Below are 14,222 nucleotides of genomic sequence, written 5' to 3'. Positions count from 1 at the left end.
TGTTTTCATTTTCATTTGTTTCCATGAATTTTTAAAATTCTTCTTTGATTTACTGGTTGACCCATTCATTCTTTAGTAGTATACTCTTTAGCCTCCATGCATTTAATTTCTTTCCAACTTTCCTCTTGTGATTTAGTTCTAGTTTCAGAACTAGTCTGAAAATATGCAGGGAATGATCCCAATCTTTTAGTACTAGTTGAGACCTGATTTGTGACCGAGGGTGTGATCTATTCTAGATAATGTTCCATGTGCACTAGAGAAAATGTGTATTCTGTTGTTTTGAGATGGAATGTTTTGAATATTTCTTTGATGTCCATCTGGTCCAGTGTGTCATTTAAAGCCTTTATGCCTTCTTGATCTTTTGCTTAGATGATCTGTCCATTTCAGTGAGGGGGGAGGTGTTAAAGTCCCCTATTATTATTGTAGTATTGTCAATGTGTTTCTTTGATTTTGTTATTAATTGGTTTATATAATTGACTGTTCCCATGTTAGGAACATAGATATTTAAAATTGTTAGTCTTCTTGTTGGACAGACCCTCATCTCTTATTATAGTCTTTGGAATAAGATCTAATTTATCTGATATAAGGATTGCCACCCCTGCTTTCTTTTGATATCCATTATCATGGTAAATTGTTTTACACCCCCACACTTTATTTATTTATTTATAAAGATTTTATTTATTTATTTGACAGATGGAGATCACAGAGAAGCAGGCAGAGAGAGAGAGGAGGAAGCAGGCTCCCTGCTGAGCAGAGAGCCCGATGTGGGGCTTGATCCCAGGACCCTGAGATCATGACCTGAGCCGAAGGCAGAGGCTTTAATCCATTGAGGCACCCAGGCACCCCTCACCCCCTCACTTTAAATTGGGAGGTGTCTTTGGGTCTAAAATGAGTTTCTTGTAGACCGCATATCAATAGGTCTTATTTATTTATTTATTTTTATCCATTCTGATACCCTGTGTCTTTTGATTGGGGAATTTAGCCCATTTACATTCAGGGTAACTATTGAAAGATATGAATTTAGTGCTATTATGTGCCTATAAGGTGACTGTTATTATATATTGTCTCTGTTCCTTTCTGGTCTGTTACTTTTAGACTCTCTCTTTTCTTAGAGGACCCCTTTCAGTATTTCCTATAGGGCGGGTTTGGTGTTTGCAAAATATTTTTAGTTTTTGTTTTTCCTGGAAGCTTTTTTTTTCTTTTTCTTTTTAAAAAATATCTCCTTGTATTTTCAGTGACAGCCTAGTTGGATATAATATTCTTGGCTGCATATTTTTCTCATTTAAGGCTCTGAATATATCATGACAGTCCTTTCTGGCCTGCCAGGTCTCTGTGAATAGGTCTTCTGCCAGTCTAATATTTCTACCGTTGTATGTTACAGACCTCTTGTCCTGAGCTGCTTTCAGGATTTTCTCTTTGTCATGGAGACTTGTAAGTTTTACTATTAGATGACAGGGTGTGGACCTATATTTATTGATTTTGAAAAGGGTTCTCTTTGCCTCCTGGATTTTGATGCTTGCTACCTTCACCAAATTAGGAAAATTCTCTGCTATCATTTACTCTAATGTACCTTCTGTCCCCCCTTTTTCTTTCTTCTTCTTCTGGGATCCCAATTATTCTAATATTTTTCATCTTGTGATATCACTTATTTCTCGAATTCTCCTCTCGTGGTCTAGTAGTTGTCTCTCTTTTGCTCAGCTTCTTTTTTCTCCATCATTTGGTCTTCTATATCACTAATTCTCTCTTATGTCTCATTTATTCTAGCAGTAAGAGCCTCCTTTTTTGATTGCACCTCATTAATAGTTTTTTAATTTCAACTTGGTTAGATTTTAGTTCTTTTATTTCTCCAGAAAGGGACTTTATTTCTCCATCTCTAATATCTTCCATGCTCTTTTCAAGCACAGCTAGCACCTTGATAATCATCATTCTGAACTCTAGTTCTGACATATTGCTAATGTCTATATTGATTAGACCCCTAGCCATCGGTACTGCCTCTTGTTCTTTTTTCTTGTGGTGAATTTTTCCTGCCTTGTCATTTTATCCAGATAAGAAGAGATGAATGAGAGAACAAAATACTAAAAGGGTAGCAATACCCTTTCTGGGTTAGCAATAGCCCCAGAAAAAGTACACACTAACCAAATCAGAAGAGACCCGAAACTGGGGGGAGGAGATAGGGGGAACAAAAGAAAAAAAATTTTTTTCTTTTATATATATATATAAAACATATATATTATATATATATATATACATGTATAACATATATACATGTATAGCATGTATATGCATTATATATATATGTAAAATATAATATATATATATATATATATATATATATATGTTAGATTGGTGATTAGAACAGAACCACACTCTTGATTTTGGGTGTATTTTGATCTGTTAGAAAAAAACTACCTTTCAAAATTTAAAAAAAAGAAATACATATATATATATATATATATATATATATATATATATACACAAAAATAAGGGTAAGCATGATGAAAGGATGGGATGTGAGTATAAAGATGAAAATTAAAAAAGATTCTAAAAAAGGAATTGATAAGATAAGAGAAGAAGTTGGTTGAAAAAAGAAAAGAAAACAAGAGGAAGGAATGTCATCAGGCTGGAGATTAGAACAAAGACATACAATAGATTTAGTGTGTATTTTGATTTATTAGAAGAAATTGTATCCCAAAATTTTATTTTATTTTATTTTATGTTCTTTAAAGATTTTATTTATTTATTTATTTATTTGACAGAGATCAGAGATCACAAGTAGGCAGAGAGGTAGGCAGAGAGAGAGGAGGAAGCAGGCCCCCTGCTGAGCAGAGAGCCCAAGACAGGGCTCAATTCCAGGACTCCAGGATCATGACTTGAGCTGAAGTCAGAGGCTTTAACCCACTGAGCCACCCAGGCACCCCTGTATCCCAAAATTTTAAAGAAAAAAGCACCTATATGATGAAAACTAAGGTTAAATACAATCAAGGGATAAAATATGACTATAATCATGAAAATTTAAGAAGATTTTTAAAAAGGTATTATATGATAAAATAGCTAAAAAAACATTAAAATAGGAAAGAAGAAAAATTTAAAAAATAGAATAAGAAAAGTTGGGTATTCATCATTTCTGATGGTTGTGTAATATTCCATTGTGTATATGTACCATATTTTCTTTATTCATTCATCTGTTGAAGGGCATTTTGGGTCTTTCATAGTTTGGCAATTCTGGCCATTGTTCCTATGAATACTGGGATTCATATGACCCTTCTCTTCACTACATCTGTATCTTTGGGGTAAATACCCTGTAGTGCAATTAGAGGGTCATAGGGCAGCTCTGTTTTTAATTTTTTTCAGGAATCTTCACACTGCTTTCCAGAGTGGCTGCATGAATTTGCATTTCCACCAACAGTGTAAGAGGGTTCTCCCTTCTCCACATCCTCTCACCATCAGAAAGGAAGAATACCCAACTTGTGTATCAACATGGACGAGACTGGAGGAGATGATGCTGAGTGAAATAAGTCAAACAGAGAATGTCAGTTATATGGTTTCACTTACTTGTGGAGCATAAGTAATAACATGGAGGACGTTAGAAGAAGGGAAGGGAAAGTGAATTGGGTAAATCGGTGAGGGAGAGGAAACATGAGAGACTGTGGACTCTGAGAAACAAACTGAGGGTTTTGGAGGGGAAGGGAGGGGGAATGGGTGAGACTGGTGGTGGGTATTAAAGAGGGCACTTATTGCATAGATCACTGGGTGTGGATCATAAACAATGAATCTCAGAACACTAAAAAAAAAAATAAAATTAAGATGTTAAATAAAATAGAATAAGAAAAAAAATTAAGAAAATTTAACTTTGAAAGACTAAAGGATCATGGGGAAAAAAGCGATGAATGCTATGTGTTGCTTTTTCCTAGCTCTGGAGTTCTGCAGTTCTCATTGATTAATGAACTTGGTCTTGGCTGGATGTTCTTGCTGATCTTCTGGGGGAGGGGCCTGTTGCAGTGTTTTTCAAATGAGGTGGAATTGCACTGCCCTTGCAGAGGCCAAGATAAGTAATCTGCTTGGTTTTGGTCTCATACAGCTTTGGAGGATGGGAATGAACATGGTGGCCTCCCAATCTCTTGTCCCATAGGATCCGAGAGCTCAGGACCCCACTCTTCAATGTGCCATCAGAGAAGACCAGTTAATCCCTCCCATCTCCCTGGTCTCTGGCTGCACTCCAAGCTCACCCAGCCTGTGACTGAGCATTTCTGTCTCTGGTGCATGGCCCCATTTGGAATCTATAAACCCAGCTGATTCTTGCAGCACACTCCCATACCACTCCTCCTGGAGGAGGAAGGTGAGTCTCCTGGAACTGTTGCTTGTTGGATTCCTGCCCGAAGAGCAGTGGCCCAACTGTGACTCAGATCAGGGTTTAAAGTAACCCCGAACTGAAACCCCACTGCTTTATCACTGCCCTATCCCTCCCCCCACAGTCTGTCTTCCTGAATGTTGCCTCGGATTGACTTCTCTGCATGTCCTACCTTCCAGAAAGTGTTTGATTTTCTGTTCCTAGAATTGCTGCTCTTCTTCTCTTCTCTTCCCTGTTGTGTTTTTAGCTATTCAGAATGGTTCAAGAGCTATCTAGCTGAACTCCTGGGACCTGATGATATTTAGGTCTTCTACTCCTCTGCCATCTTGCTCCCCCCCCACCCCGGTTTCTCCCTTTTCTACTTTGCACTCTCTTCCTGGGCAATCTCAGCCCATGACTTTGACTCTACTTTCCCTATAAATAGCTTCTAAATCCATGTTTACACTCCTGAATTTCCCCCCAAAGTTCAGTCTCAGTTTATTCGATTTCTGGCTTGACATTTCTATCTGGATATTCTTCTAGCATGTTTTTTTTTTTTTTTTTTTTTTGGAGTTTTTTTTTTTTTTTTTGGGAGATTTTGTTTATTTATTTGGGAGAGAGAGAGAGAGAGAGAGAGAGAGCGCGAGCATGAGAGGAGAGAGATGTGCGGGACTAGGGGAGCCTGATGTGGGACTCCATCCCAGGACTCCAGGATCATGAACTGAAGGCAGTCACTTAACCAACTGAGCCACCCAGGTGCCCTCTCCTAACATGTTCTATTTAGCAGTTGAAAGGATTAATCTCCTCGTGTTCCCTTTTAATCCTGCCTCCCTCACTATTCCACACCCTTGTTACAACCACTTCTTTGCCATTTAGGCTCAATCATCAAGGTCATCTTTGATTCCTGTCTTTCCTTCCTTTTGTCAAAACAACAAATATTGATAAGCTGTTTGATTCCATACCTAGAAGGAGTGTCTCTCTCCTTAAGTAAAGATCTCTTAATTGGTCATTTCCAATTCCATGACAGCTTTTTTGTTTCAGAATCTGATTATCTTTGACTAGGAATATTGCAAAAAATATGTTAACTTTTCTCTCTTGCCTGCTCTACCTGGTTAACATGAGAAGTCTTCCCAGTTTAACCTTTCTTGACTTTATTTTTATAATGTCATCCCGTGCGTCAAATCTTCAGTGACTGTGTTTTTAAAACAATAGTTCTCAACTGGGGGTTGTTTTGCCTCCCAGGGGACATTTGGTAATATCTGGAGACATATTTGATTGCCATAACTAGGGCAGGAGGTGCCTGGGATACTATTAGACATCCTGTAATGCACAAGACAGCTCCTTACAGCAAAAATTTATCTGGCCCAAAATGTTAATAGTGCTAAAGCTGAAATACACTGGTCTAGAGAATAACCTACAAATGATTAATTGGGCATTCTTATTTTTTTCTATACTTCATTTACAACCCCATGGGATTTTTATAATTATTCCTTTTCTCCATTTCCTGCTTCTAGATCTTTGCTTATACATTTTCCTCCCTCACTGGTATTTTTTTCTTACCTTCTTTTTTTTTATTAAAAAAAAAAATCCTAGTGGCATCCATCCTTCAGTATTTAGCTTTATTGCCTTCTTTTCATAGGATCCCATAATAATCCCAATTGAAAGTGATGATCTTTTATCTGAATACTGATAAAGATTTTTTTGTATCCCTTTTACCATTTCTTGCCTTTTCATGATTATTTATAATAATGTCTTTTAAAACTTACTAGTCTTTACATTTCTTTAAACAAAAGCTTTATTGAAATATAATATACATGCCATAAAATTCACCCTTGTAAGTAAAAGATCTTATGGTTTTAATATATTCACAGAATTGTGCAACCACAATCATTATTCAGTTCCAGAACCCTTTCATTATTCCCAAAAGAAACCCATGCCCATTAGTAATCACTCCTGCTTCCTCCTTCTCCTAGCCCCTAACAAGCGTAAATCTATTTTCTGGGTCTGTGTTTTAACAGTTCTAGACATTTCATGTAAATGGAATCATACGATAGGTTGTGACTTCTTTCACTTAACAAAAATATTTTTAGGGTTAAAAACTGTCCTGGGAAAATCATGATATAAATGTCCTAGCCATATGATTTTCTTCTCCCTTCTCCTTCTCCTTCCTTCTTAACTCCTCCTCCTCCTCGTTGTCCTCCTCCTCCCCTTCTTCTTCTTCTTTTGATTTTGTTGATTTATTTGAGAGAGAGGAAGTATGAGCAGGGGGAGAGGGCTCAATCCCAGGGCCCTGGGATCATGTTGTGATCATTACCCGAGCCAAAGGCAGATGCTTAACTGATTGAGCCATCCAGGCACCCCTTTGCAATTACTCAACAGTTTACTCAAGACTTACCCATCTATACAGTGCTACTCATTTTTACCTTTCAGAAATCTGTTGGTATTTCTTATTTGTTGATAAAACATTCTGTGCCCCCACGATTTCTCTACCACATTATCTTATCTCTAAAGACTTTATTTTTTTTGTACTTTTTTTAATCAGCAGAGCTTTGTGAAGTATTAGAGAAAAATATGCATGTAAAAGTCTACTATCTTGACAGAATTTTACAAACAAGAAAATTATGCTTTCCTGCTCAACTTTTCAAGTTCAACTTTAGCATTTATGAAATAATTGATACCACTAACCAGGCTGTACTATGAACTATGGTATACTGTGCTTTATGTTGAAGTTGGATCTGATAAAAATTTATGTCACGTGTCCTGTGTTGATGGTTAGAATTCTCTGGGTGGAGAGAAAGGCTTAAAGCAAGATTTAAAGCATTTATATAAAAAGAATGTTGCTAATATCACCAAACTGGGATGAGGTCAGTACCAAGTAGTGGGTGGTCTGAGTTCTAAAACATAGTGAAGGAAATGCAATTTTTAAAATATGTGCTCCCACTGCTTCCCAAGATTATTTGGCTTATTAGGAGAAAGTACATTTCTGGCAGAGGGAGCACTAAGTGCAAAGCCTTAAGCAAAGGCTTGCCTGCTCTGATCAAAGAACAGTTATGAGGCCAGTTTAGTTAAGGTGGACGGCAAAGAGGAAGTAGAAGGAGACACGAGCAGAGAAGTGGTGGAGACCAGATTACATAGGTCTTTTGGCTTTTCTTCTGAGTGAGCTGGAGAGCCACTGAAAGGTTGTGAGTAATGGAGTAAGATTATGTCTTAATTGAATCTCTATTTCTTCACTTTAAAGAATATGATGAATCCAGACAAGCATAAAATAGGGGCCCAGTTAGGAGGGGATTGCAATCATACAGGCACAAATAGTCGTGTCTCGGGCTGTGTGATTAATTCTGAATATGTTCTGAAGATAGAGTCAATAGAATTTCCTGACAAATTTGCGTAGTGTATAAAAGAAAGAAAGGTATCATCCTTGATGATATTGGTTACTAACTGAAAGGATAGGGTTGCTGTTCTATTTTATGCGGGAAGACTGGAAAAGGGCAGGTGTGGAGCTTGGGTCAGATAGATGGTGATCAGAAATCAATTTTAGTCATCCTGTTTGAAATGCCCTCCAAGTAGATTTATTGATTAGGCATTTGGGATTCAGAGGAGAGGCTCTGATTGGAGATGTAAATTTAGAAGTTATTGGGCACGTGGATGGTACCTACAGCCACAAAACTGGATGAGTTCAACCAGAAGAAGCGTGTGGATAAAAAGAGAGAAAGTGCTCAGGGACAGAGCTTTGGAGCACTCCAGAATCCAGAGGTCAAGATATAAGGAAGTACCAGCAAAAGAGGCAGAAGAGGAGAAAAGTCAGGTGAGTGTTAGATTGTAAACTGAGGGTGGAAATCGTGTCTGCTTGTTCTGTGTCGTATCCTTCTTTAGTATCTTATTCCCGGGTGGAAATTGTGTCTGCTTGTTCTGTGTCGTATCCTTCTTTAGTATCTTATTCCCAGGAGGCAATAAGTACTGACTGAACAAAGAAAACATGGGGTTATCGATAGCTTAGTATGAAGCAGAGTTCTTTTCTATGCCTCCAAATTCTTGATTTTTTAAAATTGAGGTGAGGAGAAGAATAAATGAAACAAGATGGGATTGGGAGGGAGACAAACCATAAGTGACTCTTAATCTCACAAAACAAACTGAGGGTTGGTGGGGAGAGGGGTTTTGGGAGAAGGGGGTGGGATTATGGACATTGGGGAGGGTATGTGCTTTGGTGAGTGCTGTGAAGTGTGTAAACCTGGTGATTCACACACCTGTACCCCTGGGGATAAAAATATATGTTTATAAAAAATAAAAAATTAATTAAAAAAACAAACAAAAAAAAAAATAAAAAATTAATTAAAAAAACAAACAAACAAAAAATTGAGGTGAAATTGGTATATAACATTAAATAAGACTCAGGTGTCCTTTCGGAGAGTCTTTCTCTCAGGCACAGTGACTGAAGCTGTACAGAGCCTTTCTTTTAAGATTCAGGTGTCTCTTCCAAATGCCCTCTGGTCATTTTGACATCTGTGGATCTAACCCTGTAGGTCAACAGGTGGTTAATTTTTTATTCTTCTAGGTCATGCAGGGCAAGGTATTTTCATGTGGACTAGCTACCATTGCTTCCTCTAAAACTCATGGGTGATTTGCAGCTTGAGCGTGCCTTCTCAGGGAAGAAGAGCAGCCTTAGGTCTTTTCTCCTATGCTTTCCATATTTTGTTTTCTCTCCACCCAACACATTGCCCTGTTTGATGCTTTTGTGTTTTGGAAGAGTCACTAATGACCTCTCAAAGTCTGTCAAAGAGGCTTTCACAACTGCCAACTTTCTGAGCTCTGATGAACACCATTTGCAGCACTGAGCCCTGCAACTAAGACTCCAGTGAGTCATGTTAGTTCTGTTACTCTGGTAATATTCTAATGTGGGTATAACAAATTACCTCTCTCTTGGTGCCTAGAAACAGTGTATGTTGACCTAGTTACAAATGTTCTCCATGTGGTGCAATAGTATATAGTATGGAGAATCTCTTTGGACCTGTATTTTAGAGTAAAATGATATAGCAAGGAATAAAACTCAGAATTTTACTTTCAAAGTTTTTGTCACAGGAAAAAGTAACACATTCCATTCATGAGGCTCATAAATATCAATAAAAAGGCTCAGGAATTGTTAGAGAATACTATTTCAAGTTTTAGTTTTTAAGTGTTCATGTGTCACTGTGACAATTCTAAAATTGTTGGAGAGATTTGGTAGCAAATATGTCAGAATGCCCTAGAAATTAGCTCATCTTCAGGCCAGCAATTCAACATGATAGGTGTGGTTTTTGAAGGAAAAAAAAAAATGAAAAGCAAAAGCAAAAGCCATGACCTTCAGAAGAATCAAACTATTGTCCTTCTTAAGTTGCTTGTACTGTTACGAAAATGTCAAGCATATTTGTGTTAATGGATTAGAATGTCTTTCTATTTATTGCTTTAAAACTTGGTAAATGTGAGAAAGTAACCTAGATCTTGATTTCTCAATCTATGCTAGTACGGTCATTTTGGGCAGCATAATGATAAATGTGTAAAGAATGTGTCACATTTCTTAGTCCATTCCCTTACTTCATAAAGGCAATTTTCATTCAAGGACCTCTGTAGTGAAGGTAGAGTTGCGAACTGTTATCTCTCTAATTTTGGTTTGCAAATTTCTGATGACCAACTTTACATAAAACATGTCATATCATGAGACAAATATGAGAAATAAATGACATTTCTTTTTGTGTGGGATCCTATGCTTCATTAGAAATACTCAGAGCATTTCTCTTTCCAAATTAGAAAATGTAGTGGGCTATAGTTTGAAAGTAACACTTTGCAATGTGTTACCAATCTTTGATGAAATCTAAGAAGAGAGTGGGAAATTTGCATTAGGTTAAAATGGTTTTCAAACTTTATTAGAGCTAATGAGACATAATTAAAGAATCCTCTGTCAAGTGACATGAAAGCTGAATAAATGGTTCTACATTAAACAAAATCTTTTTGTGTTAATTTACAACTTTACTATTTTAATTTTTCTCCTCTAATCTACTTTGTTATATACTATTTTTAAGCTTTCATACCTGTCAAATAATTGTACTGAAATTAGTTCTTGGATGATCATTATAATGACTTTAAAAAAGTCATTTATCTTTGGTCTTGTTCATTGTCATAAAACCAATGAAAAGCATTAGCATTTTTACTGGGTTATTGATTTGGTCTTCTTGGACTGTCATAACAAAATACAATAGACTGGATGGCTTAAATAGCAGAAACTTATTTTCTCTAGTTTGGAGACTGGAAATCCAAGATCCAGGTGCTAACCAATTCTATTTCTGGTAAGAGGGCTCTTTTCCTGGCCTGTAGACGACCGCTTTCCCATGTATGGTCATACAGCTTTCCTTAGTGTGTTCGCGTGAAGATCTCTTTTCCTCTTCTTATAAGGGCACCAAACCTGTTGGATCAGGACTCCACTTTTCTGACCTTAATACCCCCTAAAAGCCCCATTTCCAAATATAATCACATTGGGGATTAGGACGTCGGTGTAAGGATTTTGGGGGGCAGGGTGGAGAGAGGGACACAATTCAGTCCATAGCTCTGATAAATCAACTGATCTAACTACCTCAATTTCCAGTGGCTTGGCCTCAGTGTTTCAGTTTCTACATTTAACATGTATGGAGCATGTACTTTATACCTGACACTGTGCTAGATTGGGGGCATTAATCAAAAAAGATGACTACAAGAGTCTTCTGCCTGTCAGGTTGTAGATGAGTGCATGAGGCTTATGTGCAGAACCACAGATATCATACCATGTGAGAGGCAAATAGCATGTGCAGACGCTTTTCCAGCATGAATGTCTCTTTTGGCTCTATTTCCTGTAAGTATATCTGAATTGATGATTTTGTTTTTTTACATAGTAGTTGTCCATTATTTTCCACTCTGATCTCTGACAGAGCAGGTACTGTCCAGGTGAGATGCCCATGCTATGTAATGTTTTAGGTAGAATATTTTATTCCCGAGCTGCCTTAGGCTCTCATGTCAGAATTTTCTACCTGTTTCAGGGACTGTGGCAAACTTGGGCTTGTGGCATCATTTCTTGCAGTGTTTTCTTTCCCTCGATATACGAACAATATGATTTGGAATGTCAGATGATTTTCACATTCTCTACAAGTCCGTGCATTGCCCCTATCAACTAATAGGACTGCTTCTAATTGAAGCTGAATCACTTGCCACTTATGAAGAATAATTTTGTCCACACTTTGAATTAAAAGTAAACAAGTGCCAAAATTTAACAATCACATCGTTTTCTGTTTTGATGTAAAATAAAATTAGGTGTGTCCATATAATAGTATGTTATGCAATTTACGCTTGGTCACCCTTTCATTAGTCATGAATCATTCCGAAATCACTGGTATCAAGTAGGGTCAAAAGTAGGACCACAGTTAACATACTTTTGAAACCTTTAATATCAATGCCGCTGTCAGAACTTTTCAAGGATGTTCGACGTTTAATTTCCTGAATTAGGCTGTGAAAGTTCAGGAGACACCCTGAGTTTACAAGCATTGAGGTTGGCTTTGTCTTACCTGCTTCCTCAATGGTATTGTAACTGTTAAGTTTTCTAACGGTTACTATGTGTTTTGCCCTTTTATTTATTTTAGTCAGTGGACACACCTTTTCCTTTTCAAACTAGTGTGTCAATGGCCTTTCCTTGTAATAACACTTGACATAATCCTGTTGAGTTTTAAGAAAACACTACCAAGGAAAACACTGGCTGTTTAACTTTCTCAGACCTCTGCAAAGAGGGAAGCGGGTCTCAAACCAGGGTCAGATGGAGAAAGAGATATCAGTGGGTGGAATTAAGAATTTCAGCTTCTCAGGCATGCTTCTCTTTGCTTTGGATTTACTTCCTAGCCTCTGGCCTAGGATGCTGATTGTGACAATAATATTTTTCACTTGTCCAATTGACAAATGTTTTGTTTTTCTTTTTAAGGATTTTATTTATTTATTTGACAGAAATAGACACAGCAAGAGAGGGAACACAAGCGAGGGGAATGGGAGGAGAGTCAGGCTTCCTGCCCCTATGCAGGGCTCAATCCCAGGACCCTGGGATCAGGACCTGGTCAAAGGCAGGTGCTTAACGACTGAGCCAGGTGCCCCTGGAAAATGTTTTAAATAAGAAATAACAACCATTGCCTACAAATACTCAAAGTCATGGCATTCCAGTACTTCGGTGATAGACGTGTGAATTTTTCTACTATTTTGGTGAATAAATCTGGCAGCAATTATTTGAATTAAAATGACTCTATGTCAGATAGCAACTCTAGCTCATGAATTCTCACAATAAAAAAAAAACACATTTGATAAAGGATGTATATAGAATAATGCCTTCTGGAGTATTTGTTTTTGTATCAATAAAACATAAACAATCTGAATGCCCATGAATAGGGGATGAATAAATTATGGCACAAACAAGTGCCACACACGCACACACATATGCACACACAACGGAAAATGTTGTATTGAGATCTTTCAGTGTCCCAAACAAGAAGGATGTTTGCAATATATAGTAAGGTGAAAAAAAGCAAATTCAAAGTAAAGGGGTAATATCAGCCTGTTATAAAAATTAAAAATGAAAAACAGATTATGTGGTTCTCTTTTCTGGCTGAAACCATGGAAGGTGCAGAAGAGAAGAAAAAAAAAAAAAGGTCCCTGTTATGCCAGAAATCCTTAAGAAAAAAGAAAAAAAAAAGCACAGAACTGAACATTGAAAGCTTAAGAAAGAAGTTTGCCCAAAAGATGTCTTGAAAAGCAAGGAAAAAGCTTATCTTTGAAAACAGTAAACTATCACAAAGACAGATGTACAGAACCACTACCAGAATAGCGAGGATGACAAGAAAATTTGGCAACTTCTATGTACCTGCAGAACACATATTGACATCTGTCATCACGATCAGTATTAATGGTGTCACCCTAAAGTTCTGGAAGGTGTTCCAGCTTCTTTGCCTTCACCATATATTCAGTGGTACCTTTGTTAAGCTCAGTGATGCTTCAGTTAACATGGTGAAGATTGTGGAACCATATATTGGAAGGGGCGTCCAAACCTGAAGTCAGTAAATGATGTGTTTTCTTTCACAGTTATGGGAAAACCAGCAAGAATTTGTTGCTGCATCTCTTGGTAAATATGGCATTGTCTGGATGGAGGATCTGATTAATGGGACCTACACTACTGGCAAATGCTTTATAGTAGCAGACAGCTTCCACTGGTTCTTCCAATTATCTTCTGTATGAGGTGGATTGAAGAAAAAGAATATTCATTTCATAGAAGGTAGAGATGCTAGCCACGAGGAAGACCAAATCAACAGGTTTATTAGAAGGGTTAAATAACAAAAATTCAACCGAGTAAATGTTAAAGGTCTAATGGGCTTTGTTAATTGATGTAGGAGTGGAGCAGCATTCTTTCTGGCAGGTAGAAGGGAGCTCCAAAGAACTATAGAAAAGGAAAGGTTTAAATGTAGAGAGGGACTGGAGGAAAGGAAGTTAGAAGCAAAGAATCGATTATTCTAGGTAAGGTCAACTTCCTGGGGGAAATGAAGGGGTCTATCAAGAAATTTCCTAGTGCCGGCCAGAAAATTCTCATGTTGATTGGTCAAAAGTTACATTTTCAGGCAGTTGAAACTGCAGTAAGTTTAGGTATTAAGTCTGGGTTTACTGACCTGGGGCCTTAACCTAAGTGACACCACTTTTTGGTCTGTGGTTTTTTTTTTGTTGTTAACAGAAGAATGAACTAAGGTACTATCATGATTATTTTAGTAATCCAGTCAGTTAATAAACAGTGACTGCTTGCAAACTGAAATGTAAAACAAAGAGCTACACCCGCCCCCACCTCCCCAGCCCTCCCAAAATCAGGTTTTATGAT

At 37.4% G+C, this 14,222-nt stretch overlaps 1 pseudogene; it reads left to right on the top strand.

Moving 5' to 3' along the window:
• The first annotated feature begins 12,949 nt into the window (after window positions 1–12,949).
• Window positions 12,950–13,690, top strand: LOC132010634 (large ribosomal subunit protein uL30-like; annotated as a pseudogene).
• The last annotated feature ends 532 nt before the right edge of the window (window positions 13,691–14,222 follow it).

The sequence above is a fragment of the Mustela nigripes genome, chromosome 2 (genome assembly GCF_022355385.1).
Source record: "Mustela nigripes isolate SB6536 chromosome 2, MUSNIG.SB6536, whole genome shotgun sequence".
Lineage (NCBI taxonomy): Eukaryota > Metazoa > Chordata > Mammalia > Carnivora > Mustelidae > Mustela > Mustela nigripes.
The sequence above is the reverse complement of the archived record's forward strand: the minus strand, read 5'-3'. Positions and strand labels throughout refer to the sequence as shown.